We start from the raw sequence: 14,793 nt of genomic DNA on the forward strand, positions 1-14,793 counted from the left end.
CTGTTATAGTGAAATATGTTAGGGGATTTGGTGGGGGAATGATGGGGTTCTCCCTTTTTTAAAATGTATGTTTGATGTTATATATTCAATCACCATAGCTATATAACTTCTAAACAGTGGGCCATTAGGAACGAGCCATTGTAGGCTCATATATCAGGGCAGCTCCCACTCACTCGGCATCCATGCTGTATGTGTTGCTGTACTAGCAATCAGTTACTATTAACCAGAAATCTGTGAATAGAATCACAAAGACAGAGGGCGCCTCCTAGTGCAACACTGGTATGATGGATAAAGTAACAGATTACAATCTGAAATAATACTGAAAAGAAGCACTAGCGGAGTCATTTGTTACCCCTAAATTTAATGTGTATTAAACGCTAGTAACAATAATACTTAAATCTGAACATACATATAATTAATTAAAAACACATTGCTCGGCAAATTACCGCTATGGCGGATATATAATACCATGAGTTATTTGATTTAATCAAACTATTGTGTGATAATATTATCAGTTAACATTATCTATACTGCTACATATGTAGCTAACAATCATTGCAGCTGTTAAAGAGATATTACCGACTAGATAACAGCAGAGATGGCTCACAAATTTAGCGTTATATACTAGGGGTCGATTTATCATATGTCTGTTCAACATGATCCGCTCAGCGGATTATGTCCTACAGACATCGCTGAATGCCAACAGCATACGCTGTTGGCATTTAGCATTACACAAGCAATTCTGGTGAACTGCTTGTGCAATGCCGCCCCCCTGCAGATTTGCGGCCAATTGGCCGCTAGCAGGGGGTGTCTATCAACCCGATCATATCGGATTGGGTTGATTGCTGTCCACCACTTAGAGGCGGGGGACCAGTTAAGGAGCAGCGGTCTTAAGACTGGTGCTTCTTAACTGCTGTTTCCGGCGAGTGCTTAATACAGTGCTTAATAATTCAGCCCCATTGTGTCTATTAGATGGCGACACATTGCCAAGAAATTTTGTAACTGTAAAAACAATTAGATACATAATGATACAGTACAACTATGTGATTGTAATCAGTGACAGACTACCATTCTAAGTTTAAGAGGTTAAATTGATTATTTGTTAATACCACGGCATACTTTTACACTTATTACAGTATTTCTGCCACCAAAAAAAAATTAAATTTATGCTTACCTGATAAATTTATTTATTTCCGTATATGGTGAGTCCACGGCTTGAGTAATTATTGTTGAGAATATCATTCCTAGCCAGCAGGAGGTCAGCAGGAGGAGGCAAAGAGCACCACAGTTAAATGGTAAGTATCACTCCCTTACCCACAACCCCCAGTCATTCGACCGAAGGGAAATGGAGAAAAAGGAGTAACACAAGGTGTAGAGGTGCCTGAGGTTATAGTCAAAAGAACAACTGTCTTAAAATAAAGGGTCGGGCCTTGGACTCATCATATCAGGAAATAAATAGATTTATCAGGTAAACATAAATTTTGTTTTTCTTTCCTAAGATATGGTGAGTCCACGGCTTAAAGGGACAGTCAACTCCAGCAATGTTGTTGTTTTAAAAGACAGATAATCCCTTAATTACCAATTCCCCAGTTTTGCATAACTAACACAGTTATAATTATACATGTAATTACCTCTGTAATTACCTTGCATCTAAGCCTCAGGAGAATGCCCCCTTATTTCAGTTCTTTTGACAGACTTGCATTTTATCCAATCAGAGCTGTCTCCATGGTAAATTCACATGCATGAGCTCAATGTTATCTATATGAAACACGTAAATGAATGCCCTCTAGTGGTGAAAAAGAAAAAAGGTAGCCTTCAAGGTCTAAGAAATTAGCATATGAACCTCCTAGGTTTAGCTTTCATCTACGAATACCAAGAGAACAAAGCAAAATTGGTGATAAAAGTAAATTAGAAAGTTGTTTAAAATTGCATGCCCTGTTTGAAACATGAAAGGTTTTTTTGGACTTGACTATCCCTTTAAGTAATTACTGTTGGGAACCAATACCCAAGCTAGAGGACACTAATAAATAGGGAGCGACAAGTGAGGCAGTCATAAACAGAATGCACCACTGCTTGAAGAACCTTTCTCCCAAAAGAAGCCTCAGCCAATGCAAAAGTATCAAATTTGGAAAAAGCATGTAGAGAAGACCAAGTTGCAGTCTTGGAAATTTGTTCCACAGAAGCTTCATTTTTGAAGGCTCAAGAAGAGGAAACAGCTCTTGTGGAATGAGCCATAATTCTCTCAGGAGGCTGCTGTCCAGCAGTCTCATAAGCCAAATGAATTATACTTCATAACCAAAAAGAAAAAGTAGTATCAGTAGCTTCCTAACCTTTACATTTCCCAGAGAAACAGACAAAGAGGGCAGAGGACGATGCTTAGACTGATGCCTCTGATCTAACCTACATCTAGACGGATCCATCTTATCCTGTTGCGGTAGGTATCCCAGTCTAGGGTGACGCCGTAGATAGGAAACATTTTCACCGTGACCGGAAGGCGCCTCTTACCCCTCTCAAGCCAGGTGAATTCCTCAGAAAGGGGAAGTCTGCAAGCAAGTCCTAGGACCCAGCTGCAGGAGTTGGCCGCATGTGTGTATTGGAGAGGAATTGACTTCACCCTAGGAGTCACTGTGTCAGTTGAGGCCAGTAGATCATTCCTTAAAGGTGCTTCCGTAATGGTGCCAGACGATTTTCAGCTTGCAGATAACCAGATGGTGTAGGAGGACTCTAAGTGCAATGCTTGGCTGCACTTTTGCTGTTTTCTGTTACATTTGACAAAGGCACAATCTAGTGCCGAAACGTTATGTCTTTTAAATTTTAAAATTTATTAATAAAGTTATATCTTTTACTACAAAGCCCAGTGAGTGCCTGCTTTTCTTGGAGGATATGGATATTTATTAGCAGTGCACCGTGGCATTTCTGGAAGTGGTAAGATTGTGCAATCCTATTTTGACTGTGTATGTATATATATATATATATATATATATATAACACACAGAGGTAGTATTATCGCTAGTGACTATGTTATTCCGAAGGGATTATGAGTGAACACCAGTCTCTGTAGATATACAGTCCTCCTACGTGGCACCCAGTCAGTCTTTAGTTGATGTGTGAGAGGTATAGATTCAAAGTGTCTCGCAGCCTAATCCCCAAAGCAAAAGAATCCCTCACGAGGGAAATCCCAGCAGAATCTAAGACCAACAGAAGAGGGAAGGGCATACGAACACAAGGATCCTGGTGCAGTATGTTATGATTCCACAGGATTAAAACATGATCATAAGCCAAATGAGTACTCACTTGTACAAACCTCAGCACATGAGGTATGATGACAGTAAGGGGGCTTTTCACAGCCTGTTTGATGCTCATGGTTGTGCTTCTGCAGCTGGTTGGTCCACTTATTGGAGTCCTTAATATAGGAGTGGTAGAAAGCAGCAATGTGCACTAAGAGGTTAAAACCCTGAACCACTTGATGTTTGTAAAATGTATATCCTTTATTCCAGTGTAATAGGGGATACAAATGTTTAGATAAAATAGAAGTAAAAACTCCATGCAAGCAGCTACCAATTGAAAATTTAAAATAACGTTAAAACATGTGCTTATACACTTACACACCAAATAGTGTGTGTGCTCCGTGTTATAGCACTGTAAAACAGTGAAAGACACTGAATGCATGTCAGGGGGCGTGGCCTGGCGTGTTTTGTGATGCTATTGGTCGCTTCTTCAGAGGTAAGTGACGCCCCCCTACTACTCTTAATTTAAGCATCTTGGCTCACAATCCTAGCCCTCCCTTTCTCCATCTTGTTTAAGGGCATATTAGCATCTAAAAAGATGTCACTTATGTTAGTCTGGAGCCGTTTTAAGGGCAAAACCTAAAAACAGATGTAGTTATAGCTTTTTATTTAAACGGTCTGAGCACTAAAACTGAGCACTAATTGTATATAAAAAGGAAATTCTAGTAATCATATCTTAAGGGGAGATTATATTAAACCTAAAATATGTCCTAAAGTGAATAAAATGAGTAAAATGTAGTTTGTATATTATATAAACTCATTGTTGTTAACCCCATCAGTGCTGTACCAAAGCACACCATCTTCTAACATATCAATGTTATCATTGCAATTAAGTCTGTTTTCAGCCTTAGATTTATATACTTATATTTATTTATTTATTCATTCATTCCCCAGGCCTGCTAATTAGAATGTTCTATATATGTGCATCTACATAATTGTCATAACTATAGCATCAATCTAGTTTGAATTGGATGCTGTTTGTTAGGAAATTCCTTATTAGAAATAGGTTGAAATATCATAACTTTATATGTACTCCTAGATGTATATCGCAAACCTGAATACTTAGTTATAGTGAGTTTTATCATGTAATTGGAACTATGAAAAGACCCTATGAATCACCCTACTGTATCTATGTGTTTATATACTTGATAATAATTATTTATAAAAAGGCTGTAAGATCAATGTCTCTATTTAGATCAGATGGTTCCAAAAGGTCTCCCTTTTTCTAAGCTCTAACAGGCGGCTGCCACCTCTAGGTCCCACTTGTACTTGTTCAAAGACCTTAATGTAAACTTGTGTTGGGTCACTATTGTTTACATATATATATATATATATATATATATATATATATATATATATATATATATTCTAAGAAGGATAAATTATTAGAATTAGTTCACTTTTATAGAACAACTCACCATCGCCATCTTGTGGTGAATTAGTAAAAGTACAACCAGCTATACTTAACATTGGGTGAATTATTCCCAAAAGTTAATTAGTATTCATCCAATAACAGCATTGTAGATCCTCACACATCTGTGAATGGCTGTTAGAGAAGAGGGCGGAGTTATAGTTCAGCATAAATTGGGTCACTGAGCATTCACAAAAAAACTCTGGGTTGGAGAAAAGTAAGTGGATACTCTGTCCAATTTTGCCCTGAAAAATTATTTTGAATCCTGGTGACACCCATTCTATATTTTTGCTATTCTTGGGAACTTTTTGTCTATTTTTCTTGTGGATTAAGAGATTTTGTGGGACCGGATGCAGAGGAAACACAGAGCTTGACTATTGATAATCCAGGGTGTGGAGGAGCAAACATTTGGGGAAGTATAAAAATCTCTTTAATTATATATATACAGTTGTTGTTGTATTTAAAGTCCTTATTAAGATTTGTATTAGAGGATTATAGGCACAATTTCTATATGTACTTACCCCCATAGTCTGGTTTATATTGTCTGGGAATCTAATTCACCTAACAATACAAGAAATGTTATTATAAATAGTGTTCACTTAATTCAGTTTATTGTAAGAAAAACCCTGGTGTTATGTTTAAGTATATTTTATTTTAGTAGTTTTATATTCCCTAAGGTTGAGACTTGTTGAGGCATTAGAGAGGTTCTTATGCATTCCTTTGGCTGTAGAAATACATTCTGAATCTGACTGATTGTATTGTATTGTTAGGTTACCAAAACATAATTTTAATGATAATATTTGATTAAGATTATATTAAATTGTTAGTAATGCATAATGCATAATTGGTCAATGCTGGTTTATTTTACCTTTTAATAGATTTCACTGTTAAATTTGTACCCATAGGGTTAAAAACTAAGAAAATATTATGTTATTTCATAGTATATCAGAGTTTGCTTTATGTATAATTAAATCGTTTATCGCTTGTTAGTATCTTGTTTAATGTCTAATTAATCTGTATATATATTTTCCAAACTGAATCCTCTTTACTCCACAATTATAATTTGCTGTGTTTGAAAAGATATAACCTGATTAGAACTACAGAAAAATAATACAAATATATTGGAGGTTATCGCTGAGATTTAATTATATCTGTAACCTTATATAACATATATAACATGTTGGACGTTACTGCGGAGATAGTCCAAATTAATATTGTAATCTAAAATATATAACAGGTTGGAGGCACAGCTGACAATCAGAGATATTTTTCACAGCGATATTATTTTGTGTGGAAAATTTGTATTTTTAATAACAAAATTATATTGTGCAGTGATTTCGTAGAAATTAAACAAGCGTTTTTATCTTATTAAGTACCATACTAAAATAGCTATGTCTTCAACAAAAAGCGACTCTAGCGTATCTGTACATGATGAAAATGTGCCCTCCCCAAGATCCTCTTTTTTTATGAAATTGTTTAGGCAGGAACTCTTAAAATAGAAGCCATGAGCCACCTCATGAAAAGGCTTGATATTGGGGACGATGTATACAATTATATCCAGGGGTTTAAGGCTAAGGCCAAATGTTTAGTTAAAGATATGTGGGTTGAAGATGGTGAATTATATAAAGTTTTACTGAAGCTTAGTACATGCATGGAATTAAGATTGTGTGATGAGATAATTTTCAAAACTTAAACGATCCTAATGTATTTGAGCTGTGAGATGTCTGGCCAAATGTCAGGACAAAACGTACAATAAGGACAGCTAAGGGGTGAAAATTATTCATTGCAAGAATTTGAAGAAGCCTTTATTAACGGAACGTTAGAGAGTATAGAAGCTAAAAAAAAAATTTCTGCCTTAAATGAATATAATCAGACATTAGTGGCTAAATTAAAAGCTTTAGAAGAAGATTATGAAAAATGCCAAAGTGAAAATAAAACTTTAAAAGCTAGATATCGTAGGGCTGAAAAAGAACATGAACAGGAAATAAATGAATTAAAGAGACAAATCAGCAGCAATAAGGAGCATTTGAATAATAACACTAGTGCTGAAATTATTAACTCAATTAAGGACTGGGTCAGAAGTGAATTTCAAAATATAAGGCATAAGGCTAAACAAAAGTCCCCAAATTATGGCCCTAATTCAGACTGAGAGATAACTTTCCCCCTACGACATTTACCTAATGCTGAAGGGTAAGATAATTATTACATCTCAGAGAAAGAAGGCAGTTACTATAGAGGGTCAGAAGGGGGGCTAGCTTTTTAGACAGCCCATATCAAAATGCACGGGTGAAATTTCAGCATAGTAAAGATAGGACAGATAGAGGGTGCTCTAACCCAAACAATAAGATCTCAATGAAATCCGGTAATGTACTTAATAAAGTGTATGACACCCCTACAATAATCAAGCTCCTAAGTAAAGCAGTACACCCATTTTCCAAAAGGGGGACCACTTCCTTAATTGATAATTTAGAGGCTTATGAAAATGCCTTAGCTGTATTAAATATAAATGATGGGCAATCTAAAATTGAATTTTTGCCATAGGTATTTGAGGTTAAGCATCATAAATACTTTGCTTCACTAAAAGATATGAATGTCAAATCTTGCAGTGAAATAAAACAACTGTGTAAAAGAGAATTTGTCCCATATTGTACAGCGGCCGCGGCTAAGGCAGCGATATATAATTTGAAATGTGGTGCCAATCAGAGCCCAATTGAATTCCTTTCCACACTGAAAGGAGCTTACAGTATGGTCGAAAATTATCCCAAATTTGAGAGCTCAGAATTTAACTTATTTTATGAAGCCCTACCCCCTCATATCAAAGTGAATTTGGCTAGAGACTTTGATGAAAACTGCTCATTAGATTGGCTGATTAGGGAAAGTACAAAATTATATACCATACAGCAAACCAATGACCATGGGGATAAAAGAGAGAAAAAGCCCAACCCTAAAGTAGTGGCCAAAACTAGGGTATCACCTAGCCCCCTTAAAGGGACACTCAATCAAAATTAAACTTTCATGATTCAGATAGAGCATGCCATTTTAAACAACTTTCCAATTTACTTCCATTAACTAAATGTGCACAGTCTTTTTATATTTAAACTTTTTGAGTCACCAGCTCCTACTGAGCATGTGCAAGAAAAAAGTGTGTATGCATTTGTGATTGGCTGATGGCTGTCACATGGTACGTGTATGCATTTGTGATTGGCTGATGGCTGTCACATGGTACAGAGGGAGTGGAAAAAGACATAACTTTTAAAATTGTCAGAAAAAAAATCTACTACTCATTTGAAGTTCAGACTAAATGCTATTGCATTGTCTTGTTATCTTGCATTTGTTGATTATGCAAATCTACTGTGTTGACTGGTCCTTTAATTTAGAATCCAAAAAGATGACTTATGCAGAAGTGGCCAGAGAAAACAGGCCTAGCCCACAAGGTTTTGAATCTGCCTCTTTCCCATCAAGGGCTGAGGCGCAGAGGGAATATAACCAAGATGGGGAGCATGACCAGATAAATAGGTATCCCCAAAGAGAAGAATACCCACAAGGTAATAGGTATCCCCATAGAGGTAGATACAATAAGTGGCACAGATATTCTCAGGATAAACAGTCACCCCAGTTAAAAAGTGCACCCCAAGAAAGTAACACGAGACAAGCTGAACCCCAGGGGCAAACGTGACAGGATAGAAACAGTGGCCCTGATTCTGAGGGAACCCAATGGTCCAGGAATCATTACTATGGGGCATAAAGAGATAGGCCTAGGGGTAGAGGTAACTTGTACAATCAAGTAGATCAGCTTAGTACCTAGCTAAATCAGTTGAGCGAACATTTCACTAATATGAGTCAAGTGTTTACGTCTCAGCAACTGAATAATATTTTTTAGGGGTACAGCCAGTGGTCAATAGTGGGCCACAGGCACAGTCATAAATACTCAGATATTATCTGAGGGGAGAGAAATATCAAATGAAATAATGAATTTTAAAAATGATACTTATCAAATTCTCTCCCTACAGCCCAGCAACGAAAGGTTTGAATGTCATGACAGGTGTCCCCAGTCTGGAAGTATTAATTACTTTTCTATTTTTCAGTTGTCCCTAAGCATTATTCCCACAGATGAATGCGCAGAACAATCCCTACAGGAGGAAGTATCCCCTTACTGCAGTGCAGTATGCAGGAAACCCGTTATCCCTATTACAGAGGAGGCAGTTGATAAGGATTGTGCCGTGTCAGGTGATGTAATGAATCCAAGGTAACGTGGAAAAGTCCACCAATGTTTAAATATGATAACTTTATGTGTGAAATGGTAGAAACTGCAGGGAGATATTATGTAACCAGGATTCTGTTACTAACCCTATCATGGGATTAATTGATACTGGATATCAGGCAACTATTCTATCCCATAGGTACTACACACAGCTAGACGAGCTAACGCCCCACAAACCTAAGCTAAGGGAATTTGATGGTTCACTCATAGGTGTTGGGGGTGATTTCCTCAAAGTTTGGGGTGCAGCATGGTTAAAGCTAAAGCTGGGGAACAGGGTCATAAGATACCCTGTCATTATAGTGGATCTGCCAACTGATTGTTTAATCATTGGTATTGATCTCCTGAAACGATTAAAGGGACAGTCTACACCAGAATTTTTATTATAATCCCTTTATTACCCATTTCCCAGTTTTGCATAACCAACACAGTTATAATAATATAGTTTTAACCTCTGTGATTATCTTGTATCTAAGCCTCTGCAAACTGCCCCTTTTTTCAGTTCTTTTGACAGACTTGCAGTCTAGCCAATCAGTGCCTGCTCCCAGATAACTTCTCGTGCACGAGCACAGTGTTATCTATATGAAATACGTGAACTAACACCCTCTAGTGGTGAAAAACTGTTCAAATGCAATCTGAAAGAGGTGGGCTTCAAGGTCTAAGAAATTAACATATGAACCTCCTAGGTTAAGCTTTCAACTAAGAATACCAAGAGAACAAAGCAAAATTACATGCCCTATTTAAATTGGAAAATTGTTTAAAATTACATGCCCTGAAAATTGTATTCTCTAGAGGACATGCTCTAGGTTCCGGTGGAGGAGGAGCAAGCACGTCCTGCTGAGCTGCCTGCTCCAACCCTACAGCTGCTGGCGGTTGTCTTCGCGCCATAACCTGATCCAAGGGTTAGCTATTGGGATAGCCTAAGCCATCGCTTCTGGAGCCAGAACAGCGGTAAATACCATCTCGCTGTCACAGTAAAAGGGAACAAAGGGAAGTAGAACCCCCAAACCAAAGAATTGATATTTAAATTGACTTGGTACAACTAGTTTATGGAAATGCCTGAACAAGGATAAAATTTGTTGAGGAATTAACAGCTTTTCCACCAGCAACGGAGAGGAAGCAGAGGATAAGCTAAGGAGAACCGGCTGAAATTCTAAAAGATCCCCCTGTTCCTACCCCGGGAGAGTCAAGATCATACCCACAAGTCCTACAGAACACGGCTGACATTAAGGAGCCCATAGGAGTTTGGACTCTACCTCTCACTGCCAACCGCGGCTCACATAAGCTGCCCGGAATCATACCTGTCAAGCCCACGTTGTCTTTCCCTTCTTCCAGGTCCGGTGAAGCAAGTAGAGGTGAGGACAGGTCTCGCGATGCTGGAAGGTCAAAGGCATCTATCCTACTGTAAGTAAGACGGCCCGCTGCGGTCAAAATTCTTCCTGTCTATCCCGAGCAGCGCGTGTGAGTCTCTCCCCCCTGAGCGGTTCAGAGCCGTTGCTGGCTATTAAGGGAGTTCTTCCCCCTGGAGTGACCTGCTGAGGCTTGGCTGCTGTGCTGACTGACCCATCCCCCTCCCACCGGTGCTGCGTGAGGGGGACTGGAGTCAGTGCCATATTAGCGAAGAGCCACGAATCAAGGAAGAGACCCCTGCGTCTGAAGGGTTAACCTTGTTACTTCTCCCCTCTCTCTCCCACCGGTGCTGCGTGAGAGAGAGGGAGACTGCTAGGCGGCCGAAGCAAGGCATCGAAGTGTGGAAGCTAAGCAGTAGAAAGCAGCCGCTCATCGCACCTGCAAGGACTCTCACCCTTCATGACAATCTATGCCGCGGTGGGCAGTTGGTGAAGAGAGGTGAGTTTACTCTATGTGTACAAACCTAGAACTGTCTACTTCAGGAAAGGAAGAAATAAATGTTATAAGCAGCTGTGTAGGTGAAGAAAGGGGAGAAGAGGGGGCTAAGGTACAGCTCCTCTAGTATAGATATCAGCCCTTTCCTAGGAAGAAGAGGGAGAGGAAGGGGAGAAGGAAAAATCCTGCAATAAAAATCAAGTGGATTTTCTAACATCTATACAGCAGGGGGAAATGTGAAGCATAGCCTAGCTTACTCAAGGAGAACATTGTCCTCAGGCTGTTTCTATTTTATTAACTTGAATCAATCCCTGAAAAGGACTACTGGGATAAAAAAGAACTCTATGCTTGCTATTTAATGCATGTACTACTATTTTTTTATTCTTGTTTTCAAGGAGTTTTTTCTGGTTCTTATTCTTTTTTGTGTCTTTTTTCTTTCTCTCTCCCCTTTTTTTTTTTCTTATTACTATCATGGTCAATGATAAATGTTTTCTGCTTATAAAATGACAAGTTGATATCTGGATATTTTCTCATGCATCAGAGCTGCCTCGCTCTGTACTGGGGATTGATAAGTTCCTAGCGGCTAGATTTAGAGTTCGGCGGTAGCCGTGAAAACCAGCGTTAGAGTGGTTTTCAGTGATTAAAGGGTCAGTGATTAAAGGGTCTAACGCTCACTTTTCAGCCGCGACTTTTCCATACCGCAGATCCCCTTACGTCAATTGCGTATCCTATCTTTTCAATGGGATCTTTCTAACGCTGGTATTTAGAGTCGTTTCTGAAGTGAGCGTTAGAGCTCTAACGACAAAACTCCAGCCGCCGGAAAATAGCAGGAGTTAAGAGCTTTCTGGGCTAACGCCGGTTCATAAAGCTCTTAACTACTGTACCCTAAAGTACACTAACACCCATAAACTACCTATGTACCCCTAAACCGAGGTCCCCCCACATCGCCGCCACTCGATTAAAATTTTTTAACCCCTAATCTGCCGACCGCCACCTACGTTATACTTATGTACCCCTAATCTGCTGCCCCTAACACCGCCGACCCCTGTATTACATTTATTAACCCCTAACCTGCCCCCCACAACGTCGCCGCCAGCTACCTACAATAATTAACCCCTAATCTGCCGACCGCAAAGCGCCGCCACCTACGTTATCCTTATGTACCCTAATCTGCTGCCCCTAACACCGCCGACCCCTATATTATATTTATTAACCCCTAATCTGCCCCCCTCAACGTCGCCGTCACCTGCCTACACTTATTAACCCCTAATCTGCTGAGCAGACCTGAGCGCTACTATAATAAAGTAATTAACCCCTAATCCGCCTCACTAACCCTATCATAAATAGTATTAACCCCTAATCTGCCCTCACTAACATCGCCGACACCTAACTTCAATTATTAACCCCTAATCTGACGACCGGAGCTCACCGCTATTCTAATAAATGTATTAACCCCTAAAGCTAAGTCTAACCCTAACACTAACACCCCCCTAACTTAAATATAATTTAAATCTAACAAAATAAACTAACTCTTATTAAATAAATTATTCCTATTTAAAGCTAAATACTTACCTGTAAAATAAACCCTAATATAGCTACAATATAAATTATAATTACATTGTAGCTATTTTAGGATTAATATTTATTTTACAGATAACTTTGTATTTATTTTAACCAGGTACAATAGCTATTAAATAGTTAAGAACTATTTAATAGTTACCTAGTTAAAATAATAACAAATTTACCTGTAAAATAAATCCTAACCTAAGTTATAATTAAACCTAACACTACCCTATCAATAAATTAATTAAATAAACTACCTAAAATTACCTACAATTAACCTAACACTACACTATCAATAAATAAATTAAATGCAAATGCTACAAATAACTACAATTACATAAACTAACTAAAGTACAAAAAATAAAAAAGAACTAAGTTACAAAAAATAAAAAAATATTTACAAACATAAGAAAAATATTACAACAATTTTAAACTAATTACACCTACTCTAAGCCCCCTAATAAAATAACAAAGACCCCCAAAATAAAAAAATGCCCTACCCTATTCTAAATTAATTGAGTTAAAAGCTCTTTTACCTTACCAGCCCTGAACAGGGCCCTTTGCGGGGCATGCCCCAAGAAAATCAGCTCTTTTGCCTGTAAAAAAAAACATACAATACCCCCCCCCCCCAACATTACAACCCACCACCCACATACCCCTAATCTAACCCAAACCCCCCTTAAATAAACCTAACACTAAGCCCCTGAAGATCTTCCTACCTTGTCTTCACCATCCAGGTATCACCGATCCGTCCTGGCATCCGGTGCTGAAGAGGTCCAGAAGAGGCTCCAAAGTCTTCCTCCTATCCGGCAAGAAGAGGACATCCGGACCGGCAAACATCTTCTCCAAGCGGCATCTTCGATCTTCTTCCATCCGGTGCGGAGCGGGTCCATCTTGAAGCAGCCGACGCGGATCCATCCTCTTCTTCCGGCGTCTCCCGACGAATGACGGTTCCTTTAAGGGACGTCATCCAAGATGGCGTCCCTCGAATTCCGATTGGCTGATAGGATTCTATCAGCCAATCGGAATTAAGGTAGGAATATTCTGATTGGCTGATGGAATCAGCCAATCAGAATCAAGTTCAATCCTATTGGCTGATCCAATCAGCCAATCAGATTGAGCTCGCATTCTATTGGCTGTTCCGATCAGCCAATAGAATGCGAGCTCAATCTGATTGGCTGATTGGATCAGCCAATCGGATTGAACTTGATTCTGATTGGCTGATTCCATCAGCCAATCAGAATATTCCTACCTTACTTCCGATTGGCTGATAGAATCCTATCAGCCAATCGGAATTCGAGGGACGCCATCTTGGATGACGTCATTTAAAGGAACCGTCATTCGTCGTTCAGTCGTCGGCCAGGATGGATGTTCCGCGGTGGAGGTCTTCAGGATGCTGCCGCTTCTCTCCGGATGGATGCCGCTTGGATGAAGACTTCAATCGGATGGAAGAACTCTTCTGCCCCGCTTGGATGAAGACTTCAGCTGGATCATGGACCTCTTCAGCCCCCCGCTTGGGCTTGGATCAGGACATCGGAGGAGCTCTTCTGGACCGATCGGTGAACCTGGTATGGTGAAGACAAGGTAGGAAGATCTTCAGGGGCTTAGTGTTAGGTTTATTTAAGGGGGGTTTGGGTTAGATTAGGGGTATGTGGGTGGTGGGTTGTAATGTTGGGGGGGGGGGGGTATTGTATGTTTTTTTTTACAGGCAAAAGAGCTGATTTTCTTGGGGCATGCCCCGCAAAGGGCCCTGTTCAGGGCTGGTAAGGTAAAAGAGCTTTTAAATGTATTAATTTAGAATAGGGTAGGGCATTTTTTTATTTTGGGGGTCTTTGTTATTTTATTAGGGGGCTTAGAGTAGGTGTAATTAGTTTAAAATTGTTGTAATATTTTTCTTATGTTTGTAAATATTTTTTTATTTTTTGTAACTTAGTTCTTTTTTATTTTTTGTACTTTAGTTAGTTTATGTAATTGTAGTTATTTGTAGGAATTGTATTTAATTTATTTATTGATAGTGTAGTGTTAGGTTAATTGTAGGTAATTGTAGGTATTTTATTTAATTAATTTATTGATAGGGTAGTGTTAGGTTTAATTATAACTTAGGTTAGGATTTATTTTACAGGTAATTTTGTTATTATTTTAACTAGGTAACTATTAAATAGTTCTTAACTATTTAATAGCTATTGTACCTGGTTAAAATAATTACCAAGTTGCCTGTAAAATAAATATTAATCCTAAAATAGCTACAATGTAATTATAATTTATATTGTAGTTATATTAGGATTTTTTTTTACAGGTAAGTATTTAGCTTTAAATAGGAATAATTTATTTAATAAGAGTTAGTTTATTTTGTTAGATTTAAATTATATTTAAGTTAGGGGGGTGTTAGTGTTAGGGTTAGACTTAGCTTTAGGGGTTAATACATTTAT

Source organism: Bombina bombina, chromosome 4, assembly GCF_027579735.1.
Source record: "Bombina bombina isolate aBomBom1 chromosome 4, aBomBom1.pri, whole genome shotgun sequence".
Taxonomy (NCBI): domain Eukaryota; kingdom Metazoa; phylum Chordata; class Amphibia; order Anura; family Bombinatoridae; genus Bombina; species Bombina bombina.